We start from the raw sequence: 18,266 nt of genomic DNA, 5'->3' as shown, positions 1-18,266 counted from the left end.
TGGCTTAACTCTTGCTGAAGAGCCGCCAACTGAGAGGCGTTTCCAGGGTCGGTAGACTGTAACACCGCAAGACGAGACTCCATGTTCTTAAGAAAGGACATGATTCTAGTCTGGTTCTCCTGCAAAAAAAGTAACTCCTTTTGAGTGGCAGAGACACCAGCGGGGTCCATGGCCTGATGATACTGTGACGGTTCAAGGAGTGAAAAACAGAAAATGGACCCTCTAGACCAGGACGACGAACCCCCCACTGACGAGCTGACCAGATAGACCGCCCCCTATACAGGGAGAGTTAGGGGGAGGCCCGTGAGGGACTATCGCCACGGAAGCTGGAGGACCGGGACGGGAGAAGACCAGGGAGTAGCGGAGAGGGTAGGAACACAGGATAGGCGAGTACCGCAGAGACACAGAGCCGATGGACACGACAGGGACGAAAGGATGGCGGGAACACTGCTGCAACACAGACACTGCCGAAGCATTGCAGAGGCACGGGAGCTGATGGTGATATTGCAGCGGTACGGAGACTGATGGGGAAACTGCCGAGACACATGGTCAGAAGAGATGCTGCAGGGGCACAGGTCCTGGCGAGGCAAAGGCGAAACACAGAAACTGTCAGGGTTCTGGAAAGACAAGATAAACCCAAGGTCAGATAGTAACGAACACACAGAGACCAAGAGCGGCTGGGAGCACATGAAAGTACAAATGATCATCAGGCACAGTGGGGCGGACGGAAGCAGTTTACATACCAGCGCGACGCAGCACTTCCGGGTGAAGGTCCTCCAAGACGATAGAGAGGATGGGAAGAAGCGCCAGCAAGAAAGGTTAGAAGTGCGCACGCGCAGTGCTGATCCTGGCGTGCGCGCGTGCCCGACAACCAGCAGAGGGCGGAAGCGCGCACTGAGAAGAAGACACTGCAGAAGAGGAGATGCGCCGGGACGCCGAGGACAGGTATGACAGGGCGGAGGAGGCGGCAGCAGTGGTATAATAGCGTTGTCTATTGGTTATGAGTGGCTCGACACAAGGAATGCGACACTTGAAAACCCATGTCATGGATTCGCCTGTGTGTGGTGGCTCTTGAAGTAATGACTCCAGCAGCAGTCCACTCCTTGTGAATCTCCTCCAAATCTTTGGCCTTTTCTTACAATCCTTTCAAGGCTGTAGTTATCCCAGTTGCTTGTGCAACTTTTTCTATGACACTTTTTCCTTCCACTCAACCTTCCGTTAATATGCTTGGATACAGCACTCTGTGAACAGCCAGCTTCTTTAGCAATGACCTTTTGTGGCTTACCCTCCTTGTGGAGTGTGTCAATGACTTCCTTCTGGACATCTGTCAAGTCAGCAGTCTTCCCCATGATTATGAAGCCTACTGAAGCAGACTAAGGAAACTTTTTGAAAGCTTAGGAAGCCTTTGCAGGTGTTTTTTGTTAATTATTCTAATTTACTGAGATAATGACTTTTGGATTTTTATTGTCTGTAAGCCATAATCATCAACATTAACAGAAATAAACACTTAAAATAGATCACTCTGTGCAATGACTCTATATAATATATGAGTTTCACGTTTTGTATTGAAGAACTGAAAGAAATTAACTTTTTGATATTCTAATTTTGTGAGAAGCACCTTTATACTGTATACAGTGGCTTGTGAAATTATTCACCCCCTTGAATTTTTTTTGTGTTTTGCAACCTCCCAACCAGGAATTTCAATGTTTCTTTTTAGGGTTTTCATCAGTTCATGTAAAGAACATGCCTACTACTGTGAACATTTGGTTTTCTTTTAATTGTGAAGCAAACAACAAATAGGACATAATAACTAAAAACTTGACTGCACATAACTATTCCCCTCCACAAATGACAGTACTTTGTAGAGCCTCCTTTTGTAGCAATTACAGCTGCAAGTTGCTTTGGATAAGTCTCAGCTTTCCACATCTTGCCACTGGGATTTTTGCCCATTCTTTGAGGCAAAAATGCTCCAGTTTCTTCAAGTTGGATGGTTTCCTCTATTGAACACATAGTCTCAATTGGGTTAAGGTCTGAGTTTTGACTAGGCCACTCCAAAACATTCACACCTTTCCCTTTAAACCATTTGAGTGTTACTTTAGCAGTATGCTTTGGGTCATTGTCTTGTTGGAAGGTGAGGTTTTTCCTCATGATTATACCTTTATTTCGCACATCCATCTTCTCCTCAACTCTGACCATTTTCCTTGTCCCTGCTGCCAAAAAACATCCCCACAGCATTATGCTGCCACCACCATGTTTCACTGTGGGTGGGATTGTGTTCTTGAAATGATGTGCTGTGTTGGTTTGGCACCATACAAAGCATTAACCTTGGTGGCCAAAAAGTTCACATTTTTTGTGGTGCCATGTTCTTTCCATTTGATGGTGCTCCAGGGGATCATCAGAGGTTGAGATTTTTTTTTTTAACCCAACTCTGACTTGAACTTCTCAACAATATTTCCCCTGACTTGCTTGGAGATCTCCTTGGTCTTAATGGTGTTTTTTGGTTAGTGGTGCCTCTTGTTAATGGTGTTGCAGTCTCTGTGGCCTTTCAGAAAAGTTAAAGTGTATACTGACAGACATGTGACTCGTAGATTGCACACAGAGGGATTTCCTTCTATGTGACTTATGAAGGTGATTGCTCACACCAGAATTTTTTAGGGGCTTCCTAGCAAAATGCGTGAATACATATGCACATGCCAATTTTTTGTTATGTGATCCCATTTTTATCTCCACATTACTAATGGGTAAAAGATGGTCTGCAAATGTTTATTTCAATTAAAGGTCTTTACTCTATGTGTCTGTTTTTTAAATTAAACTTACAGGGTTAGTAATGGAGGCACTTTTGGCCAAATCAAAGCTGCTGGCAATGTATGTGATCGGGTGATGAGAACCGTCTGGTGAGGACGTGCTGCAGAAGTAGAGTTTTTCCAAAAGTGGACTGTGGGACTGTGGAAGTGGAGCCTGGGCGGAGTCTTAAGGGGGTAGATTATGTATCCTGAGAAGGTGAGGTGAGGTGGTAAGAAAAGGTAAAACCTCCATTATAAAGCTGGAGACAGTTAACACAGGATCACACCCGTAACAATAGGTGACGAGGACTGTTTCCTCCTCCTCTCACCTCCCTGCGCAGTGATCTCAGCACATGGCACTGAGCATGCTAACTACGCTCGCCTATATAAATTAGTAGAACAGCTGAACATGTTATAGGAAATATTTTTGATTATTAAAAACATAAGGTGATACTTCTCTTTCAATTGTTTGCTTTATCTATGGAGCAGAAAGTTTGCTGTCTGTGACCCAGATCCAAAGTTCCATGTCAGAGCATTTCAGGCATTTTATTACATTATGTTCAACCTTGAATAACGTGGAGATAAATGAGATGACATTTGCCTTTCACAAAATATCACCATGCTCCTCCGACCGATTAATCATGAAGTTCACGGTCAACTATTTTTGCTTATTTTTTTTGCTTTCGGAAAGTATAAATATGAAAGTTGGGATCTGTTTTTTTTTATTATGGTCTCACAACAATGAGGAGCAGGAGGATTTATTAAAGCCGGAGTGTAATCCAAAGCGAACGTCATTGTTTCCTATAGTTGATTCCATAGCAAAATCTTCTAATCATCTTCAGAGAATATTTGGAATTTTTTTTGTTTTCTAAATTCTTTTGACAACAATTTCGGGATTCTGATACTTTGAACGCCAATGTTAAACTGGGGTTCCTTGAGCCCACCAGAGGGGTTTATTCTAAAGCACCACCCTCCAACTACACAGAACTTGTGCTTTATTTTTTCCAAAGCAAAACCTTAAATGTCCTGCAACCCCGAAACCATCAGCTCAATGTGTTGTGTAGTTTGTAAGGGAATTTGAGACGCAGTAAGAAAAATCACAACTCTAACCATGACAACATCATTCCACCCAGGGCATAACGGTTGCGGTAACAAAGGTCACTACGGCGAACAAGGTAGAGCGTGTGAGTGGCCAGTCGATGCCAGAGAAAACTTCAACTAGATGTGCATCCTCAGACGCACATTCAGCTGAAGTGTATTGCAGCCCAGGGATCCGAGCTCTGCATTACACGCTGTCGACCAATCAGAGGCCAGCAAGTGACTGAGAGTGGATGGCTGTGATGTCATGCTCTCCCATTTCTTGCATGTTGAAGTCAGCTGCCGTCTTCAGAAGAGGACGTTGCCTGGCGGGGGATCAAAGGGAAGGCGAGTATAATGGTTTATTTTTTTTCTATGCATTAAAGAACAGCAGCAAAATGGGGGGGCATATACTAGGATAGAGGATATATATATCAGGAAGTGACCCAGGATGGGGGACATATATATCATAATGGGGCCCAGGATAATGGACATATATACCAGGATGGGGAACATATATACCAAGATAGGCCCAGAATGGGGAAAATTTATACCAGGATGGGGAAGATATACACCAGGATGGGGAACACATACATCAGTCTCTAAGAAACACAGTAGACCGCACCACAGTAGACCCGTAGAAGCACCAGGAGGGCGCAAAACGGCCGTCGTCAGGCCTGCCACACTCTTTACAACTGTAACCCGGCCGTGAAGATTTTTAACATGAATCAATAAAGATACCTGTCTTGGAAGGATCGGTGAGTGCTGCCTCTCTTTATCTTCATTGGACTTATATATATATATATATATATATATATATATATATATATACTGTATATATATTTTTTTTTCTGCAAATTGCAGTAAAAGAAAGGATATAATCAAAACAACAACCACATATAGTTAAACATCATACACCATGCAATAAAAAGTTGTTGGTCTTAGTGGCATGAACCGCATCGGGGGAGTCACCGGCCGGGACTCCCTGCTTTGAGGTGTGCTACAACGAACTTTTGAGACTTCTTTCCACCAACTCGTGCACATATCCTCCCTATACCAGTGGAAATGTGGATGCAAGGTATTTACCACAAGGATACCTATTTGTGTTACAAGTTTAACACCATGCTTCATTATTTGCAAGCATCAATGTGAAGCCACTGACACATAACTATTACACTCCGGGCTGCATAGAACTGACACAAGATTAAATGCTTCTTTAATTTGTTGTCTTGTGGCTCAGGCAACACGAAGATCAAAACTGTGGAAGACTATTGAACTGTGTCTGCCAGCTGTGTCTGATAACTAATAAAGTATTGTCTCTATAAAGGGTTAAACTAAAATCAACAAAAATTATTATATGGACAACTCCAACGTAGTAAATAACAAACTGTGCTGCCAACCGTGGAATTCACTTTATCAACTGCGGTTGTTGGATAATTAATCTATGTGCTTGTTGTTTTGATTATATTCTTTTTTTACTGCAATTTTCTATGAGTGACAAACAATTCTATTTATCAAGCAGGCATTTGCACAATTGATGGGGATTAGCATGGGACTACTTCCTGCACATGTTCACACTATATAGCGCAGAAACGTTTTTTCATTTTAATTTTGCTCAGTGGTGGTGGGCTCCGCCGACATTTTGTGAAATCCCGGAGCCCCCACACTTCCATTACTGCAATGCGGTGGTCTCCAGGAAAATGGCCGCCGGAGACGGCACATGTGCAGAATGAGATATCAGGAGCGCAGGGGCTCCGGGCTTTCACAAAATGTCGGCGGAGCACCCACACCGCTGAGCATCTCCGAAGCTGCTGTGCACCAGCCTGGGATGGATGTGTGGGGGCTCCGGGCGTTCACAAAATGTTGGCAGAGCCCCTGCACCACTGAGCATCTCCAAAACTACCGCTCACAATTCTGGGATGGATGTGTGAGGGCTTTCACAAAATGTCAGTGGAACCCCTGCAACACCGAACTTGACGTACAAGCCTGGGATGAGTCAGATCATCGCCAGACCACCGAACAACTCCTGTGATCCTGCTCCAACAGCGCTCCCGATCACACCCTACCTCCCAGTAAGCTGAATTCGGACTGTAAGACGGACTCTCATTTGACGCATTAATTTTTTTCCAAATTTTTTGCCTGAAAATTTGGGGAGCGTCTTATGGTCCGGCGTGCGTCTTATAGTCTGAAAAATATGGTAAATTCAGACCCTCAAATTTATTTAGAAAAAGTATTTCATTTTTTGTAACTATTCTGACAATGACATGTCCCCTAAATACATTCAATCCTTACATTCTTTAAGGGAACCTGTTACCAGGTGAAAAGTGACCTATTTTTGCTCCTATTTTACTCCTGCTGCGCTTTTTTTTTAAAATTGACCATAGGGTTCCAGAGATACGGGCTTTTTTATTTAGTGGTAACTGTTATGATTTTTACTAAGGGAGTGTGGCCAACAGGTTAAATATGCAGAGCAGTCTAGAGACGTCCCCCAGGGGATCCTATAAGACACACCCATATAGCAAAAACTATAAACATTTGCACTAAATACAAAGGCCCTTATCTCTGGTACCGTATGTCAGAATTAAGGAAAAATATAAACAACAGAATTCAGGGAAGAGGTAAGAATAAAAGAAAAACCTTGACCTCTCTAAAAAAAATATTTAGACCACAGACAACACTCCAGAAATAATTCAGATAACTGACCGAACACGAAAATAAAATAAGACTCCAAACCAGACGCAAAATTAATCTTGCCTAAATAAACCACAAACCAAGCCCTAGGGTTATTTCAGAGCACAAGCCAGACCCCAATAATATTAGATTCATAAGAGACCCAAACTTAAAATGAAACCTCAGATGAGACCCCAAAGTAAATCCAAACCAAAGACCACATCCCCGAATAAATTCAGAACCGAGGACTCAAAATTAATCAAGATCCCAAATTAAAATTAGACTCAGATCAGACCCCCAAATTAGACCAGAACAAAATTCAAATCCTAAAATAAATTCAGGCTCCCGATCAAATCCAATATTAATCTGTACCTTACACATGGCTCCAAATCAAGACCACTCAATCAGTCGCACCCCAACATTTATTTAGAAAATTTACTTTTTTTAATGTATTTTGCCAATGACAGATTCTGTAAGTATATTCAAAATTCAATTTTTATTGCCTTAAACAAATTTAGACCCCAGAATTAATTTTGACCCCAAGCCAGACCCTAAAATAAATCCTCAATCCAGACCCCAGACTAGATCCCCAAATTAATCCAGAGCTGACTCCCTAAATAAATTTGGATTCTTTACACTTAAATCCTTTATACCGCAGATAAAACCCAAAATGAATCCAGACCCCAGACGACCAGATCCTTAACTAAACTCCGTCCTCAGACCATAAACTAATGTCAGACACCAGATCTGAGAAGCAGGGTTTATTTAGGATATTTATTTCGTTTTACTGCATCCGTTCTCCCGCCGTCAGCCCCTCTGCATGAAGTGGAGGGCAACCAGGGCATTCAGGACAGCACAAAGCTATACCGCGACTTCAACCAAGAATTAAGTAGAAAATGTGTATTACCGTCTCTCCATGTAATTGTGACTGACGACCGCAATACTGGTGACCAAGCGTCTTTGTAATTGGAGGGTCACAAAGGTTTTCTTACCCTTCCCCGGCTATGGAAGAATAAATGTGACAAGTCACGCTCCGCTTTAAGCACTGGGGTAAAGGAGGATTTCTTTCTACATCTTATATTACGGCATTTTATCATACACTGTCCTAAAGAAGTGTAATAGCACAGAGAGTAATCTGACTCACAAAATATACTGGGGCCTGGGGATAGTAACTTTATTCAGCCTCCAATCAGGCCTTGCTTTATGAAGATGTCTTAACAGGTTATTTTTTTGGGGGGTGGGTCAATTATTAGTACCTTTGTGTGGACAAATCTAGAAACCTAAATAAAAATAATAACATACAAAGTATAGTGGTTACATAATACTGCCACACAGTGCTCAAATATAACTATACTGTGCTCAAGTAATACTGCCAAAAAGTGCTCAAATACGACTATACTGTACTCAGTTAATACTGCCATACAATGTCCAAATAATGCTGCCCTACAGTACTCAAATAATATGGCCTAGAGTCCCCAAACATTACTGCCATACAGTGCTCAAATAATACTGCCATACAATGTCCAAATAATACTGCTATACAGTGTTCAAACAATACTGCCAACAGTGCTCAAATACAACTATACTGTACTCAGTTAATACTGCCATACAATGTCCAAATAATGCTGCCCTACAGTACTCAAATAATATGGCCTAGAGTCCCCAAACATTACTGCCATATAGTGCTCAAATAATACTGCCATACAATGTCCAAATAATACTGCTATACAGTGTTCAAACAATACTGCCAACAGTGCTCAAATACAACTATACTGTACTCAGTTAATACTGACATACAATGTCCAAATAATGCTGCCCTACAGTACTCAAATAATATGGCTTAGAGTCCCCAAACATTACTGCCATACAGTGCTCAAATAATACTGTGATACAATGTCCAAATAATACTGCTATACAGTGTTCAAACAATACTGCCAACAGTGCTCAAAGACGACTATACTGTAGTCAGTTAATACTGCCATACAATGTCCAAATAATGCTGCCCTACAGTACTCAAATAATATGGCCTAGAGTCCCCAAATATTAGGCTAGGGTCACATTGCGTTAGTGCAATCCGTTTAGCGCTAGCGCTAGCGGATTGCGCTAACGCAATGTTTTCTTTGGGGCTGCGGTCGGGGTCGCGGTAACGTCCCCGCTCTCGCAGATCCCCGATCTGCGAGAGCGGGGAACGGACCGCGGGCGCGCCTCGGACGCTGCAAGCAGCGTCCTCGGCGCGCCAGGAATCACCGGCGCGTCGCTAGCGCGTGCCGAACATGGCACGCGCTAGTGAAGCGCGTTCCCATTGCCTTCAATGGGCGCGTTAACGGACGCGTTGCACGGCGTTAATTTCGCCGTGCAACGCTGTCCGTTAAACGCGGTCCCATAACGCAATGGGAACCCAGCCTTACTGTCATACAGTGCTCAAATAATACTGCCATACAATGTCCAAATAATACTGCTATACAGTGCTCAAACAATTCTGCCAACAGTGCTCAAATGAAGCAACCATAAAGTGATAAAATACATTTATATAGTGCTTAAATAATACTGCCACACAGTGTCCAAATACGACTACACTGTGCTCAAATAGTACTGCCATACAATGCTGAAATAAATACTGCCATACAGTGCTCAAATACCTCTATGTAGTGCTCAAATAATACAACCATAAAATTCTTATATATATTTATATTGTGCTTAAATACTGCCACGAAATGCTCAAATATGGCTATACTGAGCTCAAAGAGTACTGCCATACAATGCTCAACTACATATTGCCATATAATGTTCAAATATGACTATATTGTGCTTAAATAATGCTGCCATACAATGTCCAAATAATACTGCCATACAGTACTAAATAGTACTGCCATGAAGTTCTCAAATACCACTAGTGTTCAAATAATACGACCTTAAAGTGCTCAAATATCACCATACAGTGTTTAAATAATATTACCGTACTCTACTCAAAATTCACTGTACAGTGCTCAAATTATTCTAATGTGTAATGAATGCTTAAATACCTTTGTAATTTGTCTGCAGAATGTTGCCATACAATGCTCAATACTTTAATTCAGTGCTCAAATAATGCCACTGTACAGTTCTCAATTAGTAATGCCATACATTGCTTAAATACAACAATGCAGGGGTCTAATACCCTCCCCATGTATAAAGTGACCTCAGAACAGTGATATACAGGAATGTGTGATTACTACTGCTATAGAAATTTTAGTGCCATTTATTGCACTCCTTCCAGTAGGATCTGCACTACGTGGGATTGTAGGTTGCTGTGCAAAGGTAAAGTCGCTCCTACCTCATGCAGTTGCTTGAGTGAATCCCAGACGGTGAGGGAACACTTGGCTGATTTTAATGAATTTAAATCTGCTGGTCCAGATGAGTTACATCCTTGGGCACTGAAACAGTTAGCAGAGGAAATTGGAGAACCATTAGCAAGAAACTTTGAAAAATCCTGGTAAACAGGAGAAGTCCCAAAAGATCTTCAAAAAAGCAAAGAAGATGAAACCAGGAAATTGCAGGTCAGTGAGCCTTACTTCTATACCACCAAAGATCTTTGAATAAATTATTACACAGCATTTATGCAAGTACTTGTCTAATACAGTAATTAACCAGATCCAGCATGGGTTTGTAGCAAACAAGTCATGCCAGACTGATCTAATTTCCTTCTATGATGGAATCACTGACTGGGTGGGCCAGGGAAATGCGTTAGATATATTATTATTATTTATTTATATAGCACCATTAATTTCATGAAGGGGTTACATACAAAGTTATAGATATCGTTTATAGTTAACAAATTATACAAAGTTATAGATATTGTTTACAGTAAACAAATTTACAATGACAGACTGGTACAGAGGGGAGAGGACCCTGTGCGGACTAACATTCTACAGGATAATAGAGAAGAGACAGAAGGTCAGGGTGCAGCAGCTCCGGTGGTGGTGAGGCGGCAGCTCGGTGGTGGTGTATCTTGACTTCAGCAAAGCATTTGATAAAGTATCTCATACTATCCTTATTGAAAAAATTACCAAGCATGATCAGCTACGGTTAGGTGGAGTTATAACTGGCTCGGTGATCGCACTCAAAGCGTGATGATATATGGTTGCACATTCAATTGGAAGAGTGTTTCAAGTGGGGCACCACAATTCTCTGTCCTGGCAACAGTGTTTATTCAACATTTTTAGAAATTATCTAGACAAGGGAACTGAAGGTAAGCTAATTAAATTTGCAGATTACGCAAAGCTAGGAGAGATAGCTAACACTAGAAAAGAGAGGAAGGATTCATAAGGATCTAGATAAGCTTGAACAATGGGCAGCAACTAATAGAATGGTATTTAACAGGGAAAAATGCAAGATTTTACACCTAGGGAAGAAAACCGAAAGGTACATCTATAGAATGGGAGGAATAGAACCAAGCAACAGCTCATGTGAAAAAGACTTGGGTATACTAATAGATCACAGACTGCACATGAGTCAACAATGTGATGCAGCAGCAAAAAGGCAAACCGTTCTAGGATGCATAGAGTCTAGATCACCTGAAGTAATTATCTCCCTCTACTCCTCCTTGGTGAGACCTAATCTGGAATACTGTGCACAGTTATGGGCAGCACATTTTAAAAAAGACATTGAAAAACTGCAGCAAGTTCAGAGAAGAGCTACCAGGATGGTGAGCGAACTGCAAAGTATGTCCTACTATGAACGGTTAAAAAATCTTGAAATGTTTAGCTTGTAGAAAAGAAGGCTAAGGGAAGATAATAACTGTCTTCAAGTATCTGAAGGGATGTCACAGTGTAGAGGGATCATCATTATTGTTACTTGCACATGGAAACACGAGAAGCAATGGAATGAAACTGAAAGGGAGAAGATACAGATTAGATATTAGAAATAACTTTTTGACAGTGAGGGTGATCAATGAGTGGAACAGGCTGCCACGAGAGATGATGAGTTCTTCAAAGGAAGTCTCCAAGCAGAAGCTGGACAGACACCTGTCTTAGATGGTTTAGTGAATCCTGCATTGAGCAGGGGGTTGGACACGACGACCTTGGAGGTGTCTTCCAATTCTAACATTCTATGATTATATGATTCTATGAAGATGTCAACTATAAAAGCTCTAAATGATGCCACAAATAAATCCATCATGTCCTGAGAGTGGTGTGGGCTTCCGAGCCATACCTTCCATGTTAGCCATGACTACTCCCGATTTAGCTTAATACGAGCATTATCAATGCCATTTTACATTTTGTTATGCCCTACAGTGAACCAAGAAGCTGTGACCTTTATGGATCATGGATTCCTGGACACCATTTTAATGCCAAAAAATTCAGTCCACTTCTGCTTCCATTACTGAAAATGTTCCCAAGAGGTGTAGGAAAGGTTATCAAGGCACAATCTTAATAACTTGGCAGAAAATATTATCTCCATCATACACATTACATGGCTGTAGGCCAAATAATCTTTCTGCTGACAGCTCTCTATCCCAGTTCCCCCATACACAGGAGAGTCTTGCTTGTCCGAGCGTTCCTGTGCCCCATATGGATGAGCCAGAGGATTATTTCCTGGGGTTATATTGCACTGTCACGATATGGTATGAAATATCATAAGTAGTTCTCTTGCTAGCCTACGTGGGCTAAGGCCCCCTTCTTGGTGTGATACTGCAAATTCCTGGCTTTCCTTCTCAGAGAGTGTGGGGGTTAGGAGAGCCAAAAGTATTTACGACCGGCATTTCCTGTGTAAGCTCTTGTTCAGCTATAAGTGAAGTAGAAACTTCGAGGATCCATGAAAGATTCTTTGTTTAGTTTTTGTTAGATATTAGGCAAACGATTTAAGCTAGAAATATGAAAATATATATTCTTATTCTCACTCGGTGTACCTACCCATTCCCCGAAACACGGGCTTCTAACTCAGTCTGGTAAAGAAGTAGGGTTTTCTCTGTAAATATGTATCCCAGATAGGACATATTTGATCTCATTAGAATGCTCACGTTAATCCGAGATGAATGATGGGTTGGTTAGGACTATGAGATGTTTTAAAGCAGAATTATAGAAATTAGATAGAGGTTAGGGTAAAATCAGTAAACTGAAGAGGTAGGAGGGACGAGTTGATCCAACCACTTTCTGGGATGTTACAGGCTTAAGCTATAACTGTCTGCACACATCCCCAGCTTGCTTCTTGTCCTATTTTCCTGGAAGAGCTGAGTACATCCCATGAGTTGGGACGTATGGAAAACTGCCCTAGCCTGGTTGCCTGTCATGCTTTGAACATGTGAGTGTTGCTTTTTCTCATTTTTTCCCTTTATGTTATAATTACCCTTGTACATATTTGCAATTGTCTCATTTATAACATCTTTATAAAATATTTTTGATAAAGCACTGCCTAATTTTTTATGGGATATAATATTATATGTTAGTTCATTCTCCATACTCTAAACGCACCCTGTCTCTGGAAGAGAATTACGCTACTGTGTTGGGTTAGCTTCGGACCCGTTTAATCGAAGCTGGTGGCAGTGATGCTGTGCAGACTTTTGGGTTATGCTGAAGCGACTGCGGCGTTGCTAATTATTGTTCCTGCCTGAGTGGGAGTAGTTTATCGCGTCGCTGCAGCGTGCCCAATAGCCAGTACATAGCAGGCAGCCTTTCTGGCGACTAATTACCCTAGGTGCAGTACCTAATCTGACCTGAGAGTAAGGGGGCGCCAGAGAGCTGCAAGTGTTAAGTGGAACTGTAAGCGGGATATACATAAATCCCTGCAGTTTGTGGTATATTGAAAGCAGTGGGATACCTAGAATAAGCCCCTGCTGTAAACTAAGAGGTCAATAGCCTTGTGTGTGTTTTCTCATCACATCGTGGAGTGGAGGGATAACTAAGATAAGCCCCCCTGCACATGTGATAGCCGTCTGTTGGCCTAAAGTCACCTCAATCCGTGACGTAGGGGTGACGGTCACGGTGTGAATCCTTACCCATTGGTGACAGCGGTCAGGGGAATCGTGACATGCACACTTGCTTACTTTTAGAGGAGGCGGTGTGGGGCATCTGCATCCCATTTTTATAGAAGTCCCTTCCACTTAGCATTTTCAGGCATCATGCCGCTTTCACAACTTTATTTGCAGCCTGTTGAATGTGTGTCTGGACATTCAGGATGCGGCTGATAGGAAGATTACTGGACATCTTGCTTTAGATGAGATTTCAGCCGCTTTTCCAGTGCCCTGGAGATTTACAAACTCTTCCAGGACTCCAGGAGATTTCCCCTTTTGTACAGTAGCGTCAATGAACATCCAGGAGAAGATGGCAATGACACATAATGATCATCCATGGTGAGTATCACCAAATGTGGATCACTGCATTAACCTAGCTGTGGACTCGAAGCAGCTGTCAAATCTGCAAGGTACAAGGATGGAAGAGAAATAAGACACTATGGCACCCCCTCTGATTAAAGATATGAGCATGCCAAAACCTTCTTCCCTCCTAGACCTGACTTTAAAGGATGTTTGAAAGGCTTCCTTAAATTGTAAATCCTCTGCTTCCCCCACTCCGTAAAACATCGCAGTCCTAGGGTTCATCCAAGTGGCTCCATGTAACCTTTCAGCTGTGCAGAATTAGTCTACAGGCTTTTATGAAATGTCTCAGATTTCGAAATGCCTCATTGAGCTTCATACCTGAAGTGGTACCACTTCTAAGAGAAAAAATCTCCAAATTTGGAGGCTTTACAGCAGCACATTAAGGCTGTGGAGCTCTTTAACAGGCTCATGGTGCGGGCATAGATAGAATGTGAGAATTTAGTCCTGGTTTGGATAATGAATGATGGTCGATAAAATGCACCTAAATTTAAGAATTGGGCCATTTCGACTTCAAAGTCTACATCCCCTCAGTCCATGCCAAGCACAGGACATAATTGGTCATTATGGGAATAATCTGTCCTAATATTCTCTGATTATATTTAATCACAGATCTGCCAGCCCTTGAGAGGTGACTGGAGAATTATTCTTATTAGATAAAAGAAGTTCACTTCTTCAAAGCTTTCGGAAAGAAAGTCAGTAACATGAAGCGAATGTTATCCTGTAATTCTCATGAAATGAATATCTAATTTATTCTAATTAAGCTTCAGATCTGCCACATTTTAATAACCAATGATGGTTCCCTAAACATGGAATAATTAATCGGCACGTGCACAGTGCTCCTTCATTCCCAAGGAGATCATCATGTGCGGTAATCGAGCCTTGAGATACAAAGAATGTTTCTGCTGATCTGATCATTCTACTTCATTTTTATTTTATTTTTTTATTATAATTATATTTTCAGAAACAATTACACAATTTTTTATCTCTGACTGTGAAAGTGCTCAGGTAAGGCCGTTTTTTTCACTGTGCACTTGGCCTCCACTTAGCTCAAGGCTAATGATGAGGGGATGCAGAAAGAATTGAAAAAAATTGTACTCATCTGACTATTGTTCATCTTTTACAGTCTGGTCAACCATCAGTGATGCAGTCTTCACTGGGCCATCTTCAGGGTCTTCCAATTTCTCTGACATCTCTTGCATCGACTAGTCCACAATAGGGTTGAGCGACTTTTACTTTTATAGGATCGGGTCGGGTTTCACGAAACCCGACTTTCTCAAAAGTCGAGTTGAGTGAAATCGGCCGATCCTATAGAAAAGTCGGGGTCGGGGTCGGCCGAAACACGAAACCCAATGCAGTGCAATGGGATACTATCGTTCCCAGGGTCTGAAGGAGAGGAAACTCTCTTTCAGGCCCTGGGATCCATATTTAAGTGTAAAATAAAGAATTAAAATAAAAAATATTGCTATACTTACCCTCTGACGCGTCCTGGTACTAACCGGCAGCCTTCCTTCCTTAGATTCAGCGTGTGAAGGACCTTAGATGACGTCGCGGCTTGTGATTGGTCGCACGACCTCCCATGTGACCGCTCACGCGACCAATCACAACCCGCGATGTCACCGAAGGTCCTTCAAGCGCTGATTCTTAGGAAGGAAGGCTGCCGGAAAGAAGCAGGGCGCGTCCGAGGGTGAGTATATTCCTATTAGGTATATACTCACCCTCGGACGCGCCCTGCTTCTTTCCGGCAGCCTTCCTTCCTAAGAATCAGCGCTTGAAGAACCTTTGGTGACGTCGCGGCTTGTGATTGGTCGCGTGAATGGTCACATGGGCGGTCGCGCGACCAATCACAAGCCGCGACGTCATCTAAGGTCCTTCACGCGCTGATTCTAAGGAAGGAAGGCTGCCGGTTATTACCAGGGCGCGTCAGAGGGTAAGTATAGCAATATTTTTTATTTTAATTCTTTATTTTACACTTAAATATGGATTCCGATACAGATTTCCGATATTGCAAACATATCGGAACTCGGTATCGGAATTCCGATACCAGATTCAGAAGATCGCCGACCTCATGGCCGACCCCACACAGGGGTCGGGTTTCATGAAACCCGACTTTGCCAAAAGTCGGCGACTTCTGAAAATGGCCGACCCGTTTCGCCCAACCCTAGTCCACAATGATATGACTTATTAACGCCCATCATGCCATTGCATGGTGTATGTCATAGCCATGGCAGCACAGAAGACAACAAAGACACTGGGTGCCAGAAGACACAGAAGATGGTCCAGCAAATGCTACATTTATTACCGGACCAAAGAAGATGAAAAGAATGGATGAGGCAAAGCAACAGGAGCTCTTTTGATTCTAAGAACATGACTGCCATCTGGCCACCATTTTACCGAATTTGGGCAAATCGAATCAGATAAAATTTAAAATTCAAATTAATCCAAATTTTTGGGTGAAATTCAAGGCAAATTCGATTTGTCTGGAAGTGACTCACTCATCTCTAATTATGACATATCTATTAAATGGTGTCATCTGTCACCAATAGAATTTAATTAAAAAATGTATACATTTACCCTATAGAATTTTATAGAACTGTGATATGTAATAGTCTAGTCAACTATGCCATTTGAATTTATATATATATATATATATATATATATATATATATATATATATTTCTGCTATATACGCACTGACTCATACTGATTTCACCCTCTTTGTTTTATGCCCCCTGATGAAGCAGGGAGAAACAAGGTTGGGACGAGGCATAAAGTCACATTCTATAAGGATTTTCCTGGCCTTCACCTTTCAACCACTCCCTATACAGAGATCTGGACTTACACAGAAGCCCTTGGGTTGGGGCCACAGAGAAGACTGCTGGTGCAGGCTGGCAGGAGTGTTATGGTGACCAGGTCAGAACCAGAAGGATAGACAAGGTAGAAACATCAGAAGACAGAAGAATACACAGTAAATGGGTTGAGGTCAGGAGGACAAGAAACTGAAAGAAAACAAGAGCTAAGAAACAGCTGCAAACCAGATGAAAAACTGTCTTTGGCATCAACAAACTCGAGCAAGTTCAGAGAAGAGCGACCAGAATGGTGACAGGTCTGCAAACCAAGTCCTATGAGGAACGTTTAAAGGATTTGGGAATGTTTAGCTTGCAAAAAAGAAGACTGAGAAGAGACTTAATAGCTGTCTACAAATATCTCAAGGGCTGTCACCTTGTAGAAGGATCATCTTTCATTTGCACAAGGAAAGACTAGAAGCAATGGGATGAAACTGAATGGGAGGAGACACAGATTAGATATTAGAAAAAACTTTTTGATGGTGAGGGTGATCAATGAGTGGAACAGGCTACCACGAGAGGTGGTGAGTTCTCCTTCCATGGAAGTCTTCAAACAGAGGCTGGACAGACATCTGCCTGGGATGATTTAGCGAATCCTGCTTTGAGCGGGGGGTTGGATCAGATGACCCAGGATGTCCCTTCCAACTCTACCATTCTATGATTCTATAAGCTGTGACTCTTTGTAAGGTGTGGTGCTGCCCAATTGACGGAAGCAGGGAGTGGATTACTCCAGCTAGACAACAGACACATTCATGCTGCCAGACTGGTCAGAGCCTGTGCGCCCAAAGCTTCTGGTCCTGATGTCTCTCCTCCATCACTGCAGACTGAATATGGCATCAATCTATTGACAGAAGAAGACTTTGCAAAAGAAAGTGCAGCGCCCCAGAGATCTGGTCGTTGCAGTATGACGCTCTGCCACTAAGGGGAGTGATTGTACGTCTGATGGCACTGAAGGAGTTCTCCTGACCAGGTATCACCAGAACACTTTACACTTCACACTCCGGCCACTAGGGGGAGCAAAAGGCTTTATTTATTGGGCCACTCCTCACACTGGTAAAACTAGGGGTTGGGGAGGAAGTTAGTCAGAAGCTGACTGGGTTGGATTCAGGCAACATCCCGGGGCAGGGGGTGTTGCAGGGAGAAGACACAGGGGTCCCTGTCAGGCGTGGGAACCTGGCAAGTGCCTAGCGAACAGTACAGAATGTTACGGAACCGCGCCTGCACTACCTTGCGGCGGTATCCTAAGAAAGAGACACGAAGGGAAGGATATTGTGGAACAGTGTAAACGAGATCAAGCACAAAGGAGTACCAGTAGGAGTCGTGCCGTGAGACTGAGGCAACATCCTACTGAGGCGCGTAGCCGGTGGCCGGAACACCGCGGGAGTAACTGACTCTAGGCCTTACTTCGAACTCCGCAGGACAGTTAATTATAGGTTGGCTGTCTACCTTAAATTTCCTAAGAAGACATAGGGAGCAACAGTGGGAGAGGGGCATCTCTAGGGTCCCGGAAGACCTCCAGGCCTTCCCGTCATACGGGTGCGT

The 18,266-nt window shown here is 42.6% G+C and overlaps 1 long non-coding RNA gene across 3 annotated transcripts in view; it reads right to left on the bottom strand.

Annotated features, from left to right (window-relative positions):
• The window catches only part of LOC138641521 (uncharacterized), a 226,389-nt gene that overhangs the window by 74,881 nt on the left and 133,242 nt on the right, over positions 1-18,266 (bottom strand). The window contains exon 1 of one of the 3 annotated variants that reach the window (XR_011313900.1): positions 9,844-9,945. The exons of the other annotated variants lie outside the window; for them this stretch is intronic. This is a non-coding gene — a long non-coding RNA (uncharacterized lncRNA). Of the gene's footprint in view, positions 1-9,843; positions 9,946-18,266 lie in introns of those variants that run through there. 3 annotated transcript variants of the gene reach the window in all.

This window comes from Ranitomeya imitator, chromosome 6 (assembly GCF_032444005.1).
Source record: "Ranitomeya imitator isolate aRanImi1 chromosome 6, aRanImi1.pri, whole genome shotgun sequence".
In the NCBI taxonomy this organism is placed as follows: Eukaryota; Metazoa; Chordata; class Amphibia; order Anura; family Dendrobatidae; genus Ranitomeya; species Ranitomeya imitator.
Note: the sequence above shows the minus strand (reverse complement) of the source record. Positions and strands in the feature narration are given on the sequence as shown.